The sequence below is a fragment of the Pyrus communis genome, chromosome 4 (assembly GCF_041283825.1).
Source record: "Pyrus communis isolate YQ-2024b chromosome 4, ASM4128382v1, whole genome shotgun sequence".
Lineage (NCBI taxonomy): Eukaryota > Viridiplantae > Streptophyta > Magnoliopsida > Rosales > Rosaceae > Pyrus > Pyrus communis.
Window position 1 is genome coordinate 3080853 of NC_142568.1, and position 12122 is coordinate 3092974.

Below are 12122 nucleotides of genomic sequence, written 5' to 3' on the forward strand. Positions count from 1 at the left end.
GTTGAGAATGCAGTATGCGGTATGCATGCATGGATTAGCTCCGTGTGTGTGTCAATGCATCATCATTCAGTACTTATAGCAGTCCTAATAACGGCTACTCGTTTCCTACATAGGAGAATAAATGCTTTTCTTCCTCCTCTGTTACTTCGCAAACGTAAGCGTGTTACCAAGACACCTCGCATCTTTATCGACAAGAATTTCTCAGGTGGGCCAAAAGTCAAGCTTAAATTAAATGCATTGCCAAACAAAAGCGATGAGTTTGCTTGGTAATGGATGCAAACTGAAGGCTCCACGAAACAAACAAGAAGTAGGATCCAAAAGAAAATAAGAGCGAGGCTCCCCGAACTCGCTGGACACGTACGAATTAGTATAAGAAAGTAATTGTTGATGGGTCCCACTAAGAAACTTTTTCTCTCTTCATCACCCTTACCCCTTCTGTTTCCGATTACTTGAGTGCATCTTTTCCTCAGTCAGCTGCATCGGACAGCACTTCCACCATGAACGAGCTCCCTATTTTCCTGAAATCTCCAATCCTGAAACGTTTCGGTTTTAATTTCGTGAAATTTGTTGAGACTGATGTTGAACTTCTTCGGGATTTACGCGAGCTCGAGGCAGATGCAAAGTCTCCAATCAGCTTTAGCGTTCTCTTCCCCGTTCCCATTTCCCACAATTTAATTATTGAATTAAAACTGAAATTTTGAAAATTATACAAGTATTTCAGCCTTGGTTTGTGTCGTTGTGTTGCGATGCTCGGATTAAATTAAAGCTGTCATGCACGGTGGGTTTTCTTGTGAGATGATTGAAGTTATTCATGGTGGATTTGGTGGTGGTGGAGGAGGAGGAAAACCAACAGAAAAAGAAAGATGCACTGTAGTAAACGGAAGTGGGGGTGAGGAAGAGAGACATTCTCACAAGTATGAATACTCTATGGAAACTGTTGGAACTCATTGTTTTCCCAAGTCGGCTAGAGGGCCCAAGAGAAAGTAGTTGAAATAGGAACACCTCTCTTCAACTAACATCAAGATTTTTTGTGATAAAATTTTACATCTGAAAATTGAACAAGTGGTAAAGTAGGGATAATATCAATGTTGTTGGAATGGGCCCTCGTCTTATCGACTTGAAAAATTCAATATGGTATCCAAGCCAGGAGGCGGACACGTACTGCCACGCAATTAGGTGGGTCCCTATTGGCCCTGCGTGATGGGTGAGTCCCGACATGACTCCATGTGGTCCGATGTGGATCTCGACGTGTGACCCATAAAATGAGATCTTACATGCGGGGGAGTGTTGGAACTCATTGTTGTCCCACATCAGTCAGAGGGCCCTAGAGAAAGTAGTTTAAATAGAAACACCCCTCTCTAACTAACACTGAAGTCTTTTATGATAAAACCCTACACCTGAGGATTGGGCAGGTGATAAAATGGAGACAATATCGGTATTGTTGGAATGGACCCTAGGCCCGTCGACCTGAAAAATTCAACAGAAACACGTCGGACTATCCATAGAAATTATGTTACACTATGTCAACTTTTCTACAACCCAAGCTCGTATAAAGTAGGATTTGTGGATGCGTCCATTTAGATCATAGGCGAATATGTTCGGTTGGAAAAATATGGCCATTTCATACCAAAAACCAGAACCTTTAAACTCTTGAAATTTCATGTCATCAACTCTCTTTCTCAAAATTCATTTTCTCATCTATTATTCACTTTATAGTATGAACTTTTTGAAGGAAATATTTGCTCAGTTACGTATGAAAGAAATAACGAGCCGAAAAGTAAATGAATTGGGTGGGTTGGTTAGGCCAGTAGTTGAGGGTTAAACCAAACTGCTAGTTCCAACTCCATGTTCAATTCAGACCTAAATCGAGCAAACTGGATCAATACACTGCAAGGTACTTGTTGTTGGAATAAATCTCTTAAGGTTTGACGCACAAATTAGGAGAAATCCTACGTACTTGCCTAACTATTGTCTCCTACTCACTTTAAGAGTGCTTAAAAATTAATTGGGATTAGACTGGAGGTGTCTAGTGAAAAACAAGAAATCCAAGTAGTGCTACAAGAAATCTGTCTAGTAAAAAACAATTATTTGGGATGATCCTGCTAAATCAGGTTACCATGATTTTGGGTTTTAATTATATAAATTTGTTTAATTATATAAATTTTATAAACTAACACTCCCATATAAGATTTGTTATCAAATAAAGTTTTTCTTATCATCACTTAAATACCATCTTTAGAAAAATTCATTTGATGTGAAAACCATTTAATCATCCATACAAATCAAACAAATTGACGGTTTGTGATGAGGATGTTACTTGTTACCATAAATGTTGATTTGTTCAACAAGTATAAGAGGATGGGCTTAGCCTCATAATGAGCTAGTAATAATGTAGTTCAAATTCGTCTTTTCGCGAGAATTGAACCTAAGACCTCTCACTTACAAGTGAAAAGGAATATCAGTAAATCGTAGTACTACGGGGCAATTTTATAATGTATATTAATTAATAGAAAAATAATTATGAGAGGCTTTTTTAACAAATAATTATGAGAGTTTTAAATATAAAAGAATGATAAAAAATAATATTTAAGACTTGCCACGTGACGAGTTTTGATTGGAGAGTAGTGTCATTCAACAAAATCCAGTGGCAAGTAAAGCCCCACCCAAGTTGTTCTTCCTTAAAAGATATGGTCTAGTTTGTTTAACTAACTAATCACAATGTAACTGTGACATCCCACATCGTCCAGGGGGGTGAATTATGTAAGTCTTATATGTATATTCTCATCTCTACTTAGCACGAGGCCTTTTGGGAGCTCACTGGCTTCGGGTTTCATCGGAACTCCGAAGTTAAGCGAGTTCGGGCGAGAGCATTCCCAGGATGGGTGACCCACTAGGAAGTTCTGGTGTGAGATCCCAGAAACAAAACCGTGAAGGCGTGGTTGGGGCCCAAAGCGGACAATATCGTGATACGGTGGAGTCGAGTCCGAGATGTGGTGGGGGACCGGGTCAGGATGTGACAATTTGGTATCAGAGCCAATCCCTGGCCGAGTGTGCCGACGAGGACGTCGGGCCCTTAAGGGGGTGGATTATAACATCCCACATCGTCTAGGGAAGTAGATCCTGTAAGCCTTATATGTATATTATTATATTCTTATCTCTACTTAGCACGAGACATTTTGGAAGCTCACTGGCTTCGGGTTCCATCAGAGCTCTGAAGTTAAACGAGTTCGGACGAGAGCATTCCCAGGATGGGTGACCCACTAGGAAGTTCTCATGTGAGTTCCTAGAAACAAAACTGTGAGGGCGTGGTCGGGGTTCAAACCGGATAATATCGTGCTACGGTGGAGTCGAGCCCGGATCAGGATGTGACAGTAACAATTTGATTAAGTACACAAAATATTTTTCTGTTCTTCTCCTTAATTTCTTTTCTTATAACATTTTTGCAATTATATGAGCTTGATTCGTAACAATTCGCAAGAAAAATTTAAGAATTATATTTGATTAACGACAGTTAATTAATCTCACGTGCATTCCTTATTTCACTTATTCTTATTTTATTTTATTTTATTTGTTCATAATTTCTCACAATATTTCAACTAAGTATATGCATGATATGAATTTATTTGCCACTCAGCCTACTCATCTCCTCCAAACACAACCTAGAAGTAACCAGTGGCGAAAGTAGTGGCGGAGTCACAAGTATTGAAGAAGACAAAAAAAAGTATACTATTTATAAAATCACTAAACAAAACATCATAATATATATTCAAATATTCAGGCACTTTAAGGAAGGAATCCTCATGTTTAAAAAAAAATAGGGATACCTCTCTTGACCGTTAGATTTGACTTTAATAAAATTCTGTGGTTGAGATTAAATCACACGTCACAGAATCTCAATCACAGGAATTTATTAAAGTCAAATCTAACGGTCAAGAGGATGTTCCTATTTTTTTTGAAAAATGGAGATCCATTCCCTTAAAGGCTTCCTCCAAATATTTACATATGTATAGATAATTTTATGATATACAACAACCATAATCATTCTCCACGAATTTTCATATTTCAAAACCGTTTCATGATGTTTATATTATGTGAAAAGCGATGAGTTTGCTTGGTAATGGTGCAAACAAAGAAGAGGTAGGATCCAAAGAAGTGAGAATGTGGAGATCAAAAGTCAAAAGAAAATAAGAGCGAGGCTCCCCGAACTCGCTGGACACGTACGAATTAGCATAAGAAAGTAATTGTTGATGGGTCCCACTAAGAAACTTTTTCTCTCTTCCTCACCCTTTCCCCTTCTGTTTCCGATTACTTGAGTGCATCTTTTTCTCAGTCAGCTGCATCGGACAGCACTTCCACCATGAACGAGCTCCCTATTTTCCTGAAATCTCCAATCCTGAAACGTTTCGGTTTTAATTTCGTGAAATTTGTTTAGACTGTTGTTGAACTTCCTCGGGTTTTACGCGAGCTCGGGGCAGACGCAAAGTCTCCAATCAGCTTTAGCGTTCTCTTCCCCGTTCCCATTTCCCACAATTTAATTATTGAATTAAAACTGAAATTTTGAAAATTATACAAGTATTTCAGCCTTGGTTTGTGTCGTTGTGTTGCGATGCTCGGATTAAATTAAAGCTGTTATGCATGGTGGGTTTTCTTGTAAGATGATTGAAGTTATTCATGGTGGATTTGGTGGTGGTGGAGGAGGAGGAAAACCAACAGAAAAAGAAAGATGCACTGTAGTAAACGGAAGTGGGGGTGAGGAAGAGAGACATTCTCACAAGTATGAATACTCTATGGAAACTGTTGGAACTCATTGTTGTCCCAAGTCGGCTAGAGGGCCCAAGAGAAAGTAGTTGAAATAAGAATACCTCTCTTCAACTACATCAAGATTTTTTGTGATAAAATCTCACACTTGAGAATTGAGCAAGTGGTAAAGTAGGGACAATATCAGTGTTGTTGGAATGGGCCCTCGTCTCGTCGACTTGAAAAATTCAATATGGTATCCGAGCCAGGAGGCGGGCACGTACTACCACGCGATTAGGTGGGTCCCTGTTGGCCCTACGTGATGGGTGAGTCCCGACATGACTCCACATGGTCCGATGTGGATATCCACGTGTGACCCATAAAATGAGGTCTTACATGTGGGGGAGTGTTGCAACTCATTGTTGTCCCACATCAACCAGAGGGCCCAAGAGAAAGTAGTTTAAATAGAAATACCCCTCTCTAACTAACACCGAAGTCTTTTGTGATAAAACTCCATACCTAAGGATTGTGCAGGTGATAAAACGGAGATAATATTGGTATTGTTGAAATGGATCCTAGGCCCGTCGACCTGAAAAATTCAACAGAAACACGTCGGACTATCCATAGAAATTATGTTACACAATGTCAACTTTTCTCCAACCCAAGCTCGTATAAAGTAGGATTTGTGGATGCGTCCATTTAGATCATAGGCGAATATGTTCGGTTGGACAAATATGCCCATTTCATTCCAAAAACCAGAACCTTTAAACTCTTGAAATTTCATGTCATCAACTCTCTTTCTCAAAATTCCTTTTCTCATCTATTATTCACTTTATAGTATGAACTTTTTGAAGGAAATATTTGCTCAGTTACGTATGAAAGAAATAACGAGCCGAAAAGTAAATGAATTGGGTGGGTTGGTTAGGCCAGTAGTTGAGGGTTAAACCAAACTGCTAGTTCCAACTCCATGTTCAATTCAGACCTAAATCGAGCAAACTGGATCAATATACTGTAAGGTACTTGTTGTTGGAATAAATCTCTTAAGGTTTGACGCACAAATTAGGAGAAATCCTACGTACTTGCCTAACTATTGTCTCCTACTCACTTTAAGAGTGCTTAAAAATTAATTGGGATTAGACTGGAGATGTCTAGTGAAAAACAAGAAATCCAAGTAGTGCTACAAGAAATCTGTCTAGTGAAAAACAATTATTTCGGATGATCCTGCTAAATCAGGTTACCATGATTGTGGGTTTTAATTATATAAATTTGTTTAATTATATAAATTTTATAAACTAACACTCCCATATAAGATTTGTTATCAAATAAAGTTTTTCTTATCATCACTTAAATACCATCTTTAGAAAAATTCATTTGATGTGAAAACCATTTAATCATCCATACAAATCAAACAAATTGACGGTTTGTGATGAGGATGTTACTTGTTACCATAAATGTTGATTTGTTCAACAAGTATAGGAGGATGTGTTTAACCTCACAATGAGGTAGTAATAATGTAGTTCAAATTCTCCTTTTCACGAGAATTGAACATAAGACCTCTTACTTACAAATGAAAAGGAATATCAATAAACCGTAGTACTACGGGGCAATTTTATAGTGTATATTAATTAATAGAAAAATAATTACGAGAGGATTTTTAACAAATAATTATGAGATTTTTAAATATAGAAGAAGGATAAAAAATAATATTTAAGATTTGCCACGTGACGAGTTTTGACTGGAGAGTAATGTCATTCAACAAAATTCAGTGGCAAGTAAAGCTTCACACAAGTTTTTCTCCCTTAAAAGATATGGTCTAGTTTGTTTAACTAACTAATCACAATATAACTGTAACATCTCACATCGTCCAGGGGAGTGGATCCTGTAAGCCTTCTATGTATATTCTCATTTCTATTTAGCACGAGGCATTTTGGGAGCTTACTAGCTTCGGGTTCCATCGGAACGCCGAAGTTAAGCGAGTTCGGGTGAGAACATTCCCAGGATGGGCGACCCATTGAGAAGTTCTCGTGTGAGTTCCCAGAAACAAAACCGTGAGGACGTGGTCAGGGTCTAAAGCGGACAATATCGTGATACGGTGAAGTCAAGCCTAGGATGTGATGGGGGCCCGGGTCAGGATGTGACAATTTGGTATTAGAGCCAATCCTTGGCCGAGTGTGCCAACGAGGACGTCGTACTCCTAACGGGGGTGGATTGTAACATCCCACATCGCCCAGGGGAGTAGATATTGTAAGCCTTATATGTATATTCTCATCTCTTCTTAGCATGAGACCTTTTGGAAACTCACTGACTTCAGGTTCCATCGAAACTCTGAAGTTAAACGAGTTCGGGTGAGAGTATTCTCAGGATGGGTGACCCACTGGGAAGTTCTCCTGTGAGTTCCTAGAAACAAAATCGTTAGGGCGTGGTTGGGGCCCAAAGCGGACAATATCGTACTACGATGGAGTTGAGCTCGAGATGTAGTGGGGGTCCGGATCAGAATATGACAGTAACAATTTGATTAAGTACGCAAAATATTTTTCTATTCTTCTCCTTAATTTCTTTTCTTATAATATTTTTGCAATTATATGAACTTGATTCGTAACTGTTCGCAAGAAAAATTTGAGAATTATATTTGATTAACGGCAGTTAATTAATCTCACGTGCATTCCTTATTTCACTTATTCTTATTCTTATTTATTTATTTATTTTTTTGTTCATAATTTCTCACAATATTTCAACTAAGTATATGCATGATATGAATTTATTTGCTACTCAGCCTACTCATCTCCTCCAAACACAACCTAGAAGTAACCAGTGGCGAAAGTAGTGGCGGAGTCAAGGTTTCTTATGAGGAGTTGCCTCACACAAGTATTGAAGAAGAAAAAAAAAAGTATACTATTTATAAAATCACTAAACAAAACATCATAGTGTATATCCAAATATTCAGGCCTTTAAGGGAAGGAATCCCCATTTTTCAAAAAAAATAGGGATACCCCTCTTGACCGTTAGATTTGACTTTAATGAAATTCTGTGGTTAAGATTAAATCACAGGTCACAGAATCTCAATCACAGGATTTTATTAAAGTCAAATCTAACGGTCAAGAGGATGTCCTCATTTTTTTTTGAAAAATAGGGATCTTCCCTTAAGGGCTTCCTCCAAATATTTGCATATGTGTAGATAATTTTGTGTATTTATATACAGCAACCATAATCATTCTCGACGAGTTTTCATATTTCAAAACCGTTTCATGATATTTTCTATATTATTGAAAAAATTAATAAACTCAAGAGAAAGAATTGCTAAAAAATATGCAAGCCCTAAATAAAAGTTTATAGAGAATAACAGGGTTTTATAAAACTTATTGTTCTTTGCTCAATAAATTTGGGATTTGAAATGGCTAAATATATGAAATTCAAGAAGAATAGGGGAATAGCTCTACTAGTGCACAAGTGAAAGACGAATTTTTTTTTAAGTTAAAAATGAATAATGAGTTTTAATTTAATGGTTATTGATTTGTGATAAATGACCATTTAAAATGAAATACTTAAAATTTGGGATAGGACAGTTGGATGAAAGAAAAGATAAGGATTGAATTTCTTTAAAGTGTTAAGAAGCGTTGCCAAGCAATAAAATTAAGTGTAATACTAATCTTATATTTTCAAGCCAAGATAAATCTAGCTGTCTATGACGACTATAGTCCTTATGTTCCTCTGCCAATGGGCAGAAGTACATGAGCCTTGAGTGGGAGAGATTTTTCAGTGTGATCGGTACACGATGTGGTATAACACGTGTCATTATATAAATGGTGGGATATGTGTATTAAAAAGTTAGTAACTTAAAAAATAAAAAATTTCATCACTTATATAAAAACACATGGTGTACTATCCGTGTTCCGGTCACATTAGAAAATTTCTCTTTGAGTGGGTCTTGTTCCCAACCCCACGGCGTCCAAATTCCAATTGGAGTGGTCAATGGGTTTTCATCGACAGAGATTCAAAATGTTGACTCTTTAAATTCATGCACAACTTAAATGGATACTTTTGATATGTTAGTGTTGTACAACACGACTACAATATTCATGCATTTGTAACCACCGATGAAGCTACATAAGGGCAAGGAGGGGCGGCCGCCCCTCCTCTCATTGGAAAAGAAGTCTAGGAGCGAGTAGCCGTCCCTTTGGTTAGTTGGTAAACCTGCAAGAATGTTCTGCAACTTGTACTATTGAGAATGAGTCTCACATTGATAGGATGAGAGACCTTGAGTGAGCTTATAAAAAGTTGGGATACTCCTCATATTGCCAATTGGTTTTATGGTGGAACCTCAACTTTCTTCATGGTATCAGAGCAAGTTGTCCCACGTGTGAAGCCAAACGGCCACATGTGCTCCATGTCATTCCGTTGTGTTGTTCACGTGTTAGGCTTGAAAATTCGCCACACATGAAGGGGCGTGTTGAGAATGAGTCTCACATTGATGGGAGGAGGGACTTTGCATGAGCCTATAAGAGATTTAACTACTTCCCATATTGCCAATTGGTTTTATGGTAGAACCTAAACTTTCTTCAGCACCATGGTCAAGAGGAGGAAGAAGCAATATTATAAAACAAATCTTAGATCAAAACGATGTTGTTTGTCCAAGCACTTTAAGTGGACGTATTCAAATGACCTTTATGGCCCACACATCATTTGAACCCAAGCATCTCTAATTAATTTTGAGTGTTACTAGGTCCACTTTTGTGACATCCCGTCCCGGAAATATCGAAACGTACATTTGAAATTACAATTTTACCCCTAGTTCGTTACTTTACGTGTAGTTTTGTGTTGTGTGGTGTTGTAGGACCACACACACACTCATACACCCCGTCTCACTCTCCCGTGTTTTCCTCTCCCTCTGTCTCTTTTCTGTCTCTCTCTCTCTCCCGAGCTCCGTTCTTTCTTCTTCTTTCTTCAAAAACGTACGGACAACACACAAATCACCCAAACCTTGATGGATCGAAGGAACCAAGGGCATTTTTGGACTCGTGAAGCTCGTACGAGTGCAACCATACCATTTTCAGGTGAGAAATCCTTCGTTTTCATGTCGATTCGAGGTAATCCGATTTAGGTACTGTTCATGCAAACTTAAACTAGCATGTTTTTGGGATTTTGAAGCTTGTAGGAAGCTTGGTGAGGTCCTAAGGAAGCTCGGAGTGCTTTGTTTGAAGGAATTGGACGTCGGGATCATCGTGGTCAAAGTTGGCCGGAGCTTTCGAGGGTTTTTCTGGCGAACCCACGGCGAGTTAGAGGTCAAGGCAGGTATGGATGTGTTCGTCTCGTCAATACCTTCATTTTGATATATAGTACGTCGAAAATGGTTAAGAAATGAAGAAGTTATGACACTTTAAAGTTTACCTAGAAATTCCGGCAAAACACCCACCGCCGGCGAAACCAGTCCGGCGACGCGAGGAAGAAGACGCGCGCGTGGGCAGCGCGTGAATAGGGCGCGTGGGGGCGCGTGAGAGCTCCAAATTGAGTTCTGAAAATTGTCACGTGTTCGTGACGTCGTGTAGATCACCGTGGTATATTCATACACCCAAATTGAGCAACGTATGAGAAAGTTATGGACGAATGTTTGGTGTATGTGCGTTAAATAACGTCAAGTTGGTTACTGTTTGTATAGGTGAAAATTATACAGAAGAAGAATGTAACCAATCTAGGGGAGGCTCAGGGACCTACGAGACGTCGATGTGATATGTGAGTGGGCAGTTATTTTTCAGTATATATATATATACGTATGCTTGACGTATTTCCCAGAAAACGTACTTTAAAAGAAATACGAATTAAATATCCTGTCATATATGCATCATATTTTAATATGTGCATTACCATAATTATGCATACTGTTGCATGGTGCTGAGGAGGCCCAGGTAAGCTACATTTGAAATACATTTGATATACGTATGAAATACGTTTGGAATACGATTGAAATACTATCATCACTTGCATTAGTAGTGGCATACATTTATATATGTGTATTTGGTGCTGTGGACGCACAGGTAAGTGCCAGGTAAGTGGTATTCATGTTGTTATGCAGTAGTAGTTTGAGATGTTTAGAGAGCTCATAATCTGCACCCCCGGTGTTAGTGCTCCCGCCCGAGGCCAGGGCACAACCTTCACGTGTATGTTCACCAGCACCGAATGCTCGCCTTGGATCCAAGTTAGGTGCAAGCCTGTCGTACAGACCACATTAGGTGGTTCCGACTTGTAGGTGACCCGCGATTTATCGCACAGCTTCACGTGATCGTAGCACTAGAGCATATATATATTACACCCAGCCTGTCATACAGACCACGTTAGGTGGTTCCGACTCGTGTGCAGATTCAGTTATTGAGTTGAGAGTGGAGCTCTAGATGCAGCCGTACAGGTCACGTTAGGTGACTCCCGACTGCCAGATTATATGTTATTGATGTGAATTACGCTTGAACACTTACATTTGATTATGATTTTCCGTTGTGGCATATTCTCGAGCATGAATGATATATCTTTGAGCATGACTGGCATATCTATACATACGTATATATGTTATTTTCTGGGAAACTATACTTGTTTTACGGCGAGGGGTTAGTATATGCAAAAGAGAAAAGAAGGTTTTGAATACGTTCGTTTTGCTGACCCGCTCAATTTTGTTTTGCGCCCCCCCAGGTTCAAGAATTGCAAAGGTGTGGTGACTACGAGGAAATTCAACGATGTTCTGACAGAATGGACCAAATAAGGACTCACCTTCGGGTGTTTCATTTTAGAAGTTGTATATTTTTAAAGCTTCCGAACTGTGCAAATGGTTACGTCACTCTCACGTGACGGCCAGCATGCCCTCCTTCGGGACGGGGTGTGACAGTTGGTATCAGAGCCTAGTTTCAATCTTGGACATCTTGAGAAGTTCTAGTGAATTCTGTCAGAACTACACCGCCTCGTAGCAAACCACGTAGTTAGAGGAACTTAGTCTCCCTGATTTTAGCTGTTAGGGGAAACTATTATTTTGGGTGATTCAGTATATCATCTAATGGGACATTTTAAGAGGGGTTATGAGTTGAATTTGAATCACCTTATGAAATGATGAACCTGAGGGAGCAAAGTGATGGATTAACCAATTGGAAAAGATGTTTTAGATTATGCAAGTCAAAGGAATCTTCCTTTTGACAGAAGGGTTGAAACGACTACCTGGTTTGAGTTATGAACTTGTATTCTGGTGGAAACAGGAGTATAAGTCGTTGTCACCGAAGGAAACAGCCGATTGAGAATTGTTTAAGGACTTGTTTAAAGAAAAGAATTATTCCTTCGGCATCCTATGATGGTAGAAAGCAAGAGTTTGCAAATGTGAGATAAGGAAAGATGACGATCAATGTGTATTATAG

The 12122-nt window shown here is 38.9% G+C and overlaps 1 long non-coding RNA gene across 1 annotated transcript; it reads left to right on the forward strand.

Annotated features, from left to right (window-relative positions):
• The first annotated feature begins 10130 nt into the window (after window positions 1-10130).
• On the forward strand, window positions 10131-11883 carry LOC148697309 (uncharacterized). The gene is made up of 3 exons (XR_015961202.1): window positions 10131-10289; window positions 10391-10464; window positions 11413-11883. It is a non-coding gene; the product is annotated as an uncharacterized LOC148697309 (long non-coding RNA).
• The last annotated feature ends 239 nt before the right edge of the window (window positions 11884-12122 follow it).